The sequence below is a fragment of the Rousettus aegyptiacus genome, unplaced genomic scaffold (assembly GCF_014176215.1).
Source record: "Rousettus aegyptiacus isolate mRouAeg1 unplaced genomic scaffold, mRouAeg1.p scaffold_m13_p_1, whole genome shotgun sequence".
Classification (NCBI taxonomy): Eukaryota; Metazoa; Chordata; class Mammalia; order Chiroptera; family Pteropodidae; genus Rousettus; species Rousettus aegyptiacus.
Window position 1 is genome coordinate 176,282,456 of NW_023416284.1, and position 13,063 is coordinate 176,295,518.

At 36.8% G+C, this 13,063-nt stretch overlaps 1 long non-coding RNA gene across 1 annotated transcript in view; it reads left to right on the forward strand.

Moving 5' to 3' along the window:
* LOC107516522 overlaps window positions 1-13,063 on the forward strand; it is a 235,462-nt gene that overhangs the window by 121,706 nt on the left and 100,693 nt on the right. The window contains exon 2 of the long non-coding RNA XR_001598315.2: window positions 9,555-9,653. This is a non-coding gene — a long non-coding RNA (uncharacterized LOC107516522). The remainder of the gene's footprint in view (window positions 1-9,554; window positions 9,654-13,063) is intronic.

Below are 13,063 nucleotides of genomic sequence, written 5' to 3' on the forward strand. Positions count from 1 at the left end.
AATCCTGCTAAAATATGCAAAAACTGCTTTAAAGTATGAGATATTGAAATAATAGTTTCCTGTGTTTTATTGCTAAGTTAAGATCCTGATAGAATGCTTCTTGACTGGTAATGGAGATTAATATTTAAACCTAATACTTAAATAGGAAGAAGATAACTAAAAGTAACAATGGCTGCAAAAATCAAGAGTTTTATGGAATTGTATCCTTGTGAAGCAGACTGTTTAAGGCATCCTCTGGCAGTATTTATAACATTGAATTGTTAAACAAAAAGTGATTCTTTAGATTACATACAGAGGATTCTTCAACATAAGAGGCAGTGTAGTGCAGAGTTAAAAGAACAGATTTTGGAGGAAAATTCCTAGATTTGGTTCTGAGCTCTTATAATTTCTAGCTGTGTGATCTGAATTATTCTGTACCTCACTTTCTCCATCAGTAAAATTTTAATAGTAATAATTCATACTTCATGGCATTCTTGTGCAGACTAAATGTTATTTTATAGATATCACTAACCTCAATGCTTAGCAGATGGTAATGACTATAGGACAGGAAACTAAGCTATTAATATCAATAGGATGAATCCAAATCCTCAATAGAATTATTTAATTTTATTCCCCCCCTCAAAATTTTGCACCTATATAGACTTTAGTAGCAGTAAATGTTTCTACAATTAATCTGATTTTTAAAGCCAACAACAATAGCAAAAACAAAAACACAGGAGTAAACATCAACGATCCTAAAATCAGAAAACTTTGAATATTATTCCTGCCTGTATATGACTTTCAGGAAGTCATTTAACATACCTTAGTAAAATAGATCAAAAACATTGATCTTTGTAAATGGGATGCTCTAAGTATAAAGTTATATGGTAAATATAAAATATTATAAAATGAGTTCATCACTATAGAAAATGCAAATACTATTATTAAGACTATGCAAATATTATTGCCTTGGTGAGAACATGTCGAAATCATAGTTCACACAGTGAGATCACTCATTTAAAATATTATTTCTACTGTCATTTAAAAATCATGTGTCTTGCAGTTGGAGATAGTGAATGGAGTCTATTTTTATTCGATTCCTCCCAAATTCTATTGAAATGAAAATGAAATATTTATAAAGAAATAGATTCGTAGCAATCTGAGAATGGGACAAAGGTCATTAGCAACCCGGAGATTTTGAACATTTTCTGGAAGACAGAGAACAGATGGGATCATAATGACGGCATTGAGCTGAGGCAGCAAGCAATGCGGAGAACGGGAGAACGGCTGCATTGCGCATGAAGGCTCTTTTTCATTCTATTAGTCTATGGAGAGAGTCAAACCCTGGATAAGAAGGCACTCAAGGCTGGAGTGAAAAATGGAGGTATAATTATGGTCATTAGTCAAAGAATTAACAACAGAAACACTGCCTAAGGCTCTGCTCTCCCCAACATATGTATGCATGCAGCTCAGGCATTTTTTTCTCAAGTTAAACTGGAAAAATAGTCTCAAAAGCAAGTTTCTCAAATTATGGTCCGTTAACCACCTCCATCACAGTTGCATGATGGACTTATTAAAATTCAGATAACTGATTCCACTCCAGATCTACTTATTTGAAATTCTGAAGCAGGACATGAGAATGTATTTGAAACAAATTTCTCAAGCGATTTTTCTTTAGTTCACTGTATTCTGAGAAACATCACACTGAAGAAATTGAACCACTTGACGGAAAGGCCGATTTCCTTTAATATGTGTTAAAAGCCTATAGATTTCTTATTTTGACCAAAATGTTAACCTATCATCCAAAAAAATTTTTGACAAGTTTTTCAGTTGTGGGATATCAGGTAAGTGACCCAGGGGAGCCCAGTAATCTTTCTGAGAAGAGACGATAGACAGAAGAATCTGGGTTTGGTCACTTCCCTGCTCTGCCATTGTTAAACCGAGCAATTGTATGATTCACCCCATTAAACTCTCTCAGTGATCCTGCACTACCTGATGTCCAGTGTCTGAAAAACTTGTCAAAATTTTTTTTCAGATGATAGGTTAACATTTTTTTTTCAGGTGCTATCCATCATTTATGGAAAATAATCACCTGAAAAAAATGATTAACATCATTAATCAAAACAGAAATGCAAATTAAAACCACACTAATGTACTACTTACACAGTCAGAGAATGGCTACTGTTGAGGTGTACCAAGTCTTGGTGAAGATGTCAAGCGAGAGGTTCTCGTATATAGCTGGTGATAATATGAAATATACAACCACTTTGGAAAGTAGCTTGGCTATTTAATTTGAATTAAATAAATTTAAATAAATTTCCACCCACTATATGACCCGGTCATTCCACTCCTATGATTTTACTTCAAAGAAAAGAAAACCTTAAGTAACCCAATGTTTGTCAGTGAGAAAGTGGAAATAAAGAAATTGTGAGATATTCATGTAATGGAATACTACTCAGCAGAAAAGAAATGGGTTATGGGTAAATGCAACGAAATGGGTGAAACTCACAACAATTATGTTGAATAAAAGAAGCAAAACAAAAAGTACAAACTATATGATTACATTTACATAAAATTTTATAAAATTAAAACTAATCCGCAGTGTCAGGAAGCCAATCAATGATTCCCTGGGGCTGGGGTGGGGCAGGAGAGCATTACAGAGGGGCATGTAAAAGCTGCTGAGGTTGCTTGGTATGCTCTTTACTTTGATTGTGGTAGGGAATAGTTTTCATGATGTATTCATACGTCAAAAGTTATCAAATTTTGACTTGTATGTGTGTAGTTTATTGTATTTCCCTCTGGATTTTCTCATTAGGGACATTGCATCCATCCCTGGTTGCTGAAAGGTCACTTCTGTGTTCTTCTCAGGGAATTGCTGTCAGAGGCAGAGAAATGTATCGCTCAAAACTACCCCCTGGGAGATGGCGACCTAGGGATACTAACTGATACAGAAATAGAATGTCTCGCCCATCTTGCTTCAACTTGAGACTACTTTGGAGCTCAATCCAAGTGCCACAGCTCCCCATAGGATCAACTAAGGACCCATTTGGAACCACACCAAGGGGCAGCTTTCCTCTGGGCCCAATCCTTGCTGCTTCACTTTCTTATAGTCCCCTTGCTGAGACCACTTCCCAGTACACCTTCTGCATGAAGCGCCACACCTCAGAGTCTCTTACCATGGAAACCAAGCCAAAATATTTAGTCCCAGGTTGGGTGTAGGAGACAGAGATTAAATGGAATTTCAGTGCTGGGTCTTGTATCAGCTGACTGGCAATTATTGGTGGAAAATAGAATATGGGTAGCCTGGGCATATTATCAGGGGTAAGAGCTGGGATAAACTGGCCGATGCTCAGTATTTCTGGTGCTCGAGAGGCATGATGGAAAAGATAATTGTAAGGACTATGGAATCGGGAAGCAGTTGTTGAGTACATTTGATTAATGGATTTATCGAACAATGGTGATGATTCACTGCTGATCCAAGGCCATATATAAAAGCCATAGAGTCTCTTTTTTCAGTTCTTAAGGAAAACCTCCTGCATCATGAGCAGACAGTGATGGAAAGAGCAGGCTTTATCATAGAGAAGCAGAGATTCAGGGAAGGTTCAGTACTCAGCACTGTCAGGCCTTCTATGCTAAAATGACATCTAATAGGAGTGGGCACTATGACTTTGGATAGGGATACCTGTGTTTATGTAGATCTCTTTGAACCCATTAGGCATCACAGGTGACCCATTAGACCCTCATTTGAGGATCATGGCCTCGCTTGCTTAAAGATTATACAGATACCTCAAATGTGTCTAGCATCTGTCAAGACTGTGCACTCCCTCTATGAATCAACTTTATAGCAATAGAGATGCCAGCAAAGAGTAATAGAAATATTGCATGGGTAATGAGAAAAGAGGATGATCGACATTTATGACCTTAAGATTAACTGCAGCAGTAGAGGCTGTACTTATGTCACTAAAGCTTCTCTTGTAAGTTCCCCAGCGTTAGAGGAGGTCATGGAGAAAGCATGACTACTGGTCGAACTGAGAGATGGACCCAGGCCGTCCAAAGCCCTCACCCCACCCCCTGTTCTTGGAATGTGTTCTCTGCTTGCTTTCCCTGCACTAGAAGCTGCCCCAAGGACGTGGCCTTGAGACAGTAAATTGTTATTAAGTCCATTTGGATGGTATCCATGACTGAATCTAGTTCAGACCTCTACATACACTTTTAAAATTCTGGCAAAGATTTACTCATTTTTGCAGCCACCCTAGGCAAGCCTCTTGTTTAAGTCCCCTTTCTTACTAAACCTTCCACCTACCATTCTGGAGTAGTCTGCCTCTTTCTTTGATCTCTCTTTGCCCTCAGTGTAGAGCGGTTGGTTTCAGATTACACCTGGAGCCAACACCCAGGATACCAGACTCAGTATCCTTCAGAAGGTGTTCTCCAATGTAAGAAACTTGCTATAAAAAGCAAGTAAGGTTGAGAGACACAAACGATTGGCCTATTGGATACTGCAGTGTCATAAACAGATCTTCTCTTAGCACTGACACATCCATCCCCCAAATGCTGAAAATATCTGGGGCTCATGGCTCACTGCTGAACCTTCACTAGAGATTTCTCCAGGGAACTGCCTCATCCAAGGTAACATCCCCATTCTAGGGCCAGTCAGTGGCTAAAGACTGGCTTCAGATATACAAGTTCCTCTTCCTTCGCTTTAAGTTGGGACACCTCTTAAGGGCCATTGAAGCTCTACAGCTCCCTGTAGGATCAACTGATGTGCCATTTGCCACTTGCTGCGAATTAACTTCTATCTCTGCTTCGTGCAACCATGCTCACTTTCTTCCTGCCGTATCTCCCAGGAGCATTCCCTGTGGGCTGTCTGCACGTGCCTTCCCATCGCAAAGTCTTTTTCCAAGGAATCCAGTTCAAGGCCTGGCCATGTGACAGCTAAGCTGTCCTCTTTCCACATACAGAGTTCACCATCAGCTTTCCAATTCAGGAGGTCTATTGGGGAAACAAGAAACAGGCTTACATAACAGAAACAAAATAGGCCCAAGCCACCTATATACAGCAACCAAGGACTCCATTCATGAGCGTGATTGATACTCAAAGATTACCAGACTTTTAAAGGAGAGAAACAGCACAAAAAGTAAGACCAATGAATAAACAGGGTAATTATTCCTTGAGGAAAGAGAGCTAATTGGTCAAGAGAAGAGGAGCTAAAGAATCTAATTGGTATTCTTGTAATCTGTGTTTTAATCAGCCTCTCCTTTGATTACCACTGAGACAAAGCAACTTTTATAGTCTTACAGGCCATTTGTGTGTTCTCTTCTGTGACTCTTTTGTATATATTGTTCGATAATGTGTTGACTGTGCTACGTATATTAAATTACTCCAGAGAGAAAGATTGTCTTGTTCTTTTTTCTCTTGTTTAACTTCAGAGCTCACTTGATTTCTCTCTCTCTCTCTCTCTCTCTCTCTCTCTCTCTCTCTCTCTCTCTCTCTCTCTCTCTCTCTCTCTCTCCTGTATCTTGAACCAGTCCCCCGACCCCAGGACAATATTCTTTTTTTAAGGACTGTATTTTTCATGTTATCATGATATATGAATAACTTTTGACTAGTTTTAATGGGAAGAGAGGCTTTCTTATTGGAGTCTCAGCTAAAAACAGCTTCCCAGTGAACAGAAGCAATAATTCCAGACTCTCTCTATGAATCTATTGAATGTCCTCCCCTGACTGTTCTAGCTGAGGTTCTCTGTACATTACCATTTCATAATGAAGATCGGTGCGTGTGCTACACATGCCCTAAGATGTTCTTCACTAGAAACACTTGAGTCCATCAGTGATGTTTAATGAAGGGTGGGGGGAGGCATTTGTGTAGAGTATGCAGGCTCTGGATTGTTAGACAATTTATTAATAGTCATTTGGGTACAAAGAATGTGCAAAATAATGGTGACTATCAAATATTTTATCTCCGATCCCATACTCAGTAATAAGAGAAACATTTCATATCTCTAGAAAGGATGGTCCCCTACAACTCACCTAATCATTCTTCATTCAGTACCACTGGAGAGGCTATTTACATAATGCGACTATTAAGAGATCAGTCTCTGTAGCATGTCAGCCTGCGTTTGAATACTAGCTGTGTCCTTCTAGGCAAATCGTTTAACTCCTAAGAGCCTCAGCTTCTTTGTCTGTGAAAGGGGATAACAGTAATGCCTGTTTCATGGGTAGGTGTTTGGATTAAATTTGTGAAAATAGTGCCCAGGACACAGTAATTACTCTGCGAGGGAATATTGTTATCGTCTTTAAGATTGTTACCAGATTGAGATAAATACATGGATATTCAAATAATTTTAAAAGCTGTTTAGAAAAATGTTTAATTTCAGTGTACATTAAAGGGAGGTGATATAAAATTAGTAGTGATAAAGTTCCTAGAAACTTCATTTAGTTTTATTTATCTTGTGAGTATAGACAAATCATGCCTAACACACTGAAAAATAGCTCTTAAATCTTTATACTTGTAAACTGCAGCATTCCAATTATTTTAAAGACATTTAAGTAATATATTTTCTAAGAGTCTCTCAGATGAATGCAATATTAAACTGGTTAAGATATTCTTTGTTGTCTAAGGTTTTTGACTATGAAATAGCACACAGAGCTAAATAATGGTGTTTATAGTCTGTGATTTGAGCAAGTTCTAAATATGACTCAATGCTTCTGTTAAATCAAATTTAAAACTAGGTCTAGACTTAGATATATTTTTAAAGATACTACTTTACCCAGGGAAATATATTATTCTAAATTCTTTGTTTCACTTGTTGGATTTGTTTTAAGGGCTACTGCGTATACAATATCTACTATATATCTATTATTATGTTTGGTCTGTCAATCTTTTATGATTTCATTTATGTAGGAGAAAGCAATTGAAACTAGTGGTTTTTCTTTTAATTTCATATAGAAACATCAACCTTTGGGGACGGCTCTTTGATTTGAGGCTGGCCTCTTGTTTGCAGCACTTAATGTCAGTCGAAGCTCTGATTTCCTTTTGTTTGTGGTTTGTCTGAATCTTTTGTTTAGGGTTTTTGGTTTTCTGACTACCGTGTTGGTTTCTTTGTTGCTCTTCTGCTTTCTAAAATATGCCTTTTATTTTTATTATATTTCAGTCTATTTTCTTCAGCTCCTCATATAATTTCAGAATTCTAAAAAACGGCCATTTGGGACATTCACATCCACTCCTTTTTTTGCGATGTTTTGTTGAAGCAAAATTCAAGGCTAGTAAACCAGCTGTTCCAGACACCTGCATTCATAAACATTTGGAAATAATTAGAGGGAAAACAACCTTTGAAATGAATCTACTATTATTTTCCTCCAGTTTCTGTCTTCTTTCAACTTTTCAATAAGCCCTTTCCTCAGAAAATACCCTTTGAAACAAACTTCTCGAACCTGTACTCATTGAGCTATTCCCCATGATGCCTGCTCCAAAGGCCACCTTGTCCACACTTCCTTCCCTACTCATTATTCTCCCATGAATCTTATTTCTGACTCACCATTGGCTAGTTAATGAAGGAGAGAAAAAAAGGTGGTTGACTTTCAGGGAAAAGAAGAGGCAAGAGATGAAAGATATCTCTGAGCCCAAGTCAGAAATTTCTTGATTATGTAAGTATTTACAATGAGGAAAAAGTTTAAGAAAAAAGGTAGCATTATCAACATAGGTTTAATCGCATTGGGAAAGCCTTGAACGAGAGTACAAACTGAAGGATCTTTGCTGTAATAACAGACTGAGACGTAGGGCTAATGGAATGGCGGGCATAGGACAAAGGGGGGTGGCAGTATTTGTTTTACTGGACAATTTTGTATCATGTAGTTTTTATATAGGGGAATAAGAGTATTTCTGCCTGCCACCTACTTCATTGTCCTTTCTTCTCTTCTTTCATACAGAAGGAATTATTGTCTTTGACACAGAATTTACCAATACTGCCTGTGCTTCATGTTCTGTTGTTTAGGGTCCCAGTGCGTTGAGAGGTCAGTGCAGAAGGATGGTTATTTATTATTTATCGTATCTAGTTAGCGTGTCAACTGAGGTGACCTGGCTTTGAGGAAGATTGGCTAATGTCCCCTATCCTTCCTCCTACCTTGAATTCCTTATTACATGTGGCCAACCAGAGGCTGTTAATAATGTCCCAAGAATTATATATGGGTTTCAGTTGGAAGCAAAGGCCCTACTTAAAATTCTGGTTCAAAGCGCATACCAAAATTGTAGTTCCTAACATTTTTCCAGATAACTGTATGTTTGTTCTTTGATTTCTATTTATGTTACTTTGGTATACATCCTTTATAAAGCCCATTAGGATGATAGTTAATAAGCAAACCCCAAATTGAACGTTCCTGTGTTTATAGCTTTCTTAGATAATACTTAAAAAAAAAATTAGCCTTTATTTCTAAGACTTTATGCAAGTCATTACATTTGAAAACATTCCCTTATAATTGTATCAAAAAGCTTTGGTTCATACATGCAAAATTGTTTTCTTTTTCTTTTATGTTTCTGTGATGCTTAAACATGTGCTTAGTTGGAGACTTCATTATTCCTTGAATCCAGAAATGTTCTATGGCATCTTTGCAGGGAGTAAAAGCAACTCTGTCATATGCATGTATTTAGTTCCAACCAGAGAGGGAAAGAACATTTTCAGTTGATTAAAATTATACTCTTTGCCTTTCAGAAAATCTGCGGGAGTAATTATGAGAACATAGCCTAATTATGTAAGCCACTAAATGCATTTTCAACATGAATTAGCAGGAAGCCATTATTTATTTCTTTTAAATATTGTGATGCATTTATAAAGCAAACATATACAAAAAGTGTTTATTAAATATAGCAGAGCAGTAGGGTAAAGAAGCAGTGTGTAGAGGTTAAAGGTACTGGTGATGCTTTGATTCTCAGTCTGCTTGGTTTTGTTTTTTAAATATGTTATGGACTCTGGGCTATAAGGACTGATATTATTGGTCCCTCCTAATATAATCCCCAAATAGTTCTTTCAAGAATTTTCACTGCAAAAGAAAGAAGAGGGAAAAATAGAGTGATAGTGACTGAATGGGTTCAGAACAGGATTCCCCAAGATGTGCTAATTTCACACATGGATTATTTTGAGCTGAAAGCGATTGAGACTCTGTGGGCTCAAGAGAAACTTTTACCTCACCCTTAAAAAATTGGAATTAAGGGCCTTGCCCATAATAACGGTTCTTACCAGAAATTGCTCTTTCTGACCTATCTACATGACAGGCTGAATATCTCATTATTGAACATCTCGTCTTCTTATCACCCTGCGAGTCACCCTCCTCACCTGTGAAGCTTCAGGTGCCACACGTTATTCCTTAGCTCAAGATGTCATATATACCTCATTTCACCTTTCTGTCTCTGAACCTCTCATGCATGTGGGGTCTCTGATGCTCTCATGTATGCGGGGTTCCCATACACACATTTGTAATTAAATTTGGTTATTTTCTCTTGTTACTCTATCTCATGTTGATTTAATTATCAGACCAGCTGAAAGAGCCTGTAAGGGTAAAGAAAAATTTGTTCCTCTCCCTCAGTTGGCGTAGTCAGCAAGACACCTCACTGGATCGACACCGCTCACCCTGAAGCTGCTCTGGTGGAAAGATCCTGGGACCTCTAACATGAACCAGTGAAAGGTAAGAATTTTTGCCAAGTCAGACTCCAGATCTCCACTTGCAGAGTTCAGTGGAAGCAGAGTGGTATGTCATTTTGTTTTGTTTTGTTTTGTTCTTTTCCAAATTTAGATTACCAGGAGAAAATATTTGTGGAACTACTAATTCCTTAGACTTAATGGTTCTTGGTTATTTGGTATGAGAACTCATGGGTTTTGTTCATTCTTTTCTTCCCAATAGTCAAAACTTTAATAATTATTAATCAATAGGTTATAACATCTTCAGGAAGCCCTTGAGGCACTCAATTAGATGCTGTCACGATTGTGACAATCATGCTCATATTTAAAGTATTTCAGTTATTTTTATTAGAACTTTGCTTAGACAAAGGGTAGTAAGTCTGCAAAAATCTAAGTTACCTTTTGTCTACCCACAGGAATAGAATTGCATGAATGATACAGAGATGCTGAAAATATGAACCGACTGATTACTTACTCTTTTGACGGACTCTGACCCATGGGAAAGAATTTAGTAGTTTCACAAAGGGTCTTGGGGGAATTTCTAATATTGCCAGATGGTGGAGAACTGGGTGCTTTGATAGAATTATTGAGCTGCTGATGGCTTGCCTGTCTATTTGATAGTGATGACTTTGTGTAGTTATCTTCTGCTAGTGCTATTTATTCATTGACCTACATTAATACATGTATGTACATTTTCTTGGTACTGTTGACATTTTTTATTTTGTTAATCAAATCATCTTTGGTCTTACGACATCTGCTCAGATGGGAGAAGAAAAATGACCAATGAGTATAAATGGAAGAGAAAGAAAGAGAAAAATAATGTAAAACAGAAATCGTTGGTGGAATTTTGAGGGTGGGAGCACAAAATGTTGAGAACATAAATGAATGAATAAATAACCAAAAAGAAGATAAAGATGTTTGTGTCACACAGCAGATATTTTAAGAGCAAATCTATTTGGAAAGAAAAAATAGTTAGACAATTACTAACATTGGTTCAACCAAACATTGCTCGCTCACATACAATATTTTGTCTAAGAAATATACTCTCAAATAAAAGAACTATATTGATTGATCTTATTTTCCCCATGTCACCCATATTATATAGGGGGAAGTAATCACATGGTAGATTTATTTGGGCAGGCTCAGTCAATCATCTGGTGTTTTCTAGCCTTTGCCTTGCAAGAAAAATGATAGCATTGCAAGAAAAATAACATGTCACAGATGTGGTATACAGGGAGTGAGTCAGATAACATTGCTTAGTCTCATTTCCTTTTAAACAAGTCTATTTTATGTATGAATGCAGTGTGAAATTACTTCTATTGGTTAACATGAAGAAGGGAGGTATTCATTACCAGAACACTATTGCTATTATTAAAATTCACATAAAAGAAGTTATAAAAATCAATTGATCTTTTATAACCAGAGGATTTTTAATCTTTTAGAATTATATGTTTCTTATTGAATCTGGTCCTAAATAATTTTAAATAATTAGATATTTACATGGGTTAATATAGTTATCAATGGCATTAGTTACTTTTGTCAAAATGAGTGAAAATGAAATGCAATTTGGTTTTTAGGAAAGGACACATGAGAGTATTATGGCAATACTGTGTATACTGTAATATAGACCTGGAATTCTTAGAATTTGGGGGAGAGTTACTTTCTAAGTCTCCCAATTTTGAGATATAAAAATATTGAGAGATGAGGGGAGATGTAACGATAGAATCATGGGCATACAAGAATAGGGAAGGTTTTGCTGTTATTAAAGACTTCTTGTTGAAAGAAATAAAGAGATCTATAATAACTGTACTTCCTGATAGAAACTGGTTAAATTAGAGGGGAAAAAAATTGGATGCAGAGAAATAACAATGCAATATCACACTATGACTATACTCAGATATTATTAGTATCCTACATAGACAGTTACTGAAATGGAGAAGATTGGTACAAGTTGGTAGTAGGAAGATAAAGAGTCAATTTTGGATATGTTCAGTTCTTGAGATGTGTATTAGACAGAGAAGTGGTAATGTCAACAAGATAATTGAATATGAGAACCTCGATTCAGGGGAGAGAGGATGGAAATATATGAATCATTAGAAATAGGTGAAATTTAAGAAATCTGAGGTAGAGTAAGGTGAGCAAGACACCCACCTGCAATGCAGAATTTAAGACGATGGCACCAAAACCTTAGTAAACAAGATAAATAGCATTTTAACTCAAAATTTAAAAATAAAATAATAATGTAAATATCCATGATGAAAACATATCAAAATTTGATATGTCACAATGAGACTGGTTGTGATTACTTAGAGAATGAATTTAGACAGAGAAGAGAATAGACCCATAGAGTAAACTCTGGGGCATCTAAATGTTTTATTGGCAAGATGAGGAGGAACCCCAAAATGAGGCTGGTAAGGAATGGTCACGGAACCAAGCGGCATGTTTGTGAATACCAGGAAGAGGCCCAGAAAGAAGGTAGTGTTGAACTTTGTCATCAGGTACAAACAGGTTGAGTGGATAATGTCTGAGAAATGTGCTTTAGATTATAAGTAAAAGGAGAGAGGTCATGAATGACCTTCCAAGAATGGTGTCATTGAGTATTGGGAAGCAAAAGTTTGATTGAAGTGAATGAAAGAGAACACAAGAAGAGATTTGGATAACACTTTTGGGAAGGTCTTTTGTTTTGTTTTGTTTTGTTTTGTTTTATGTTTTAGTTTGTACGATGTTATTTTTTTAAAGGTGTACAAATGATTATCTCAATCAAGTTAGTCAGCACATCCATCATATCATACAGTTACCATTTGTGTGTGTGTATGTGTGTGGTGAGAGCATTCAAGGTCTACTCTCTTGGCAAATTTCAGGTGTAAATACAGTAGTATTAACTGAAATGACTATGCCGTACATTGTATCTCCAGAACACTTTCGTCTTGAAACTGAAAATTTGTACCCTTTGACCAACGGCTCCCCACTTCCCCCACCCTCCAGCTTGGAAGCTATTGTTCTACTGTCCGGTTCCATGGTTTGATGTTTTTAAGTTCTCAGTATAAGTTTTCCTATAAGAGAGAGCAGGAAAGAAATTAGAACTGAAAGGACATTTGAGATTGAGGAAGAATTTTTTTTCTCCAAGGATCTGAGATAATGTATTGTATTTGTGAAATTACGGGACTATTATAGGAAAAATGGAAAATCAGTAAGTTAGGGATATAGAATATAACAAGAAGATAAACTAGGGTAGGTGGCAGGGGTTGGAGACCTACCGTACAGTGGAAGACCTGTCTTTATAGAGGACGATAGACAGATCATTTATTGTAACAACAGGGAAAAAAAGTAAGTAGACAAACCCTCAATTTTAACCAGCGTTCTTCGTGTATATCTAATTTCCAAGTTGAATATTTTAAGTCAACTTCTTTTTTTTTT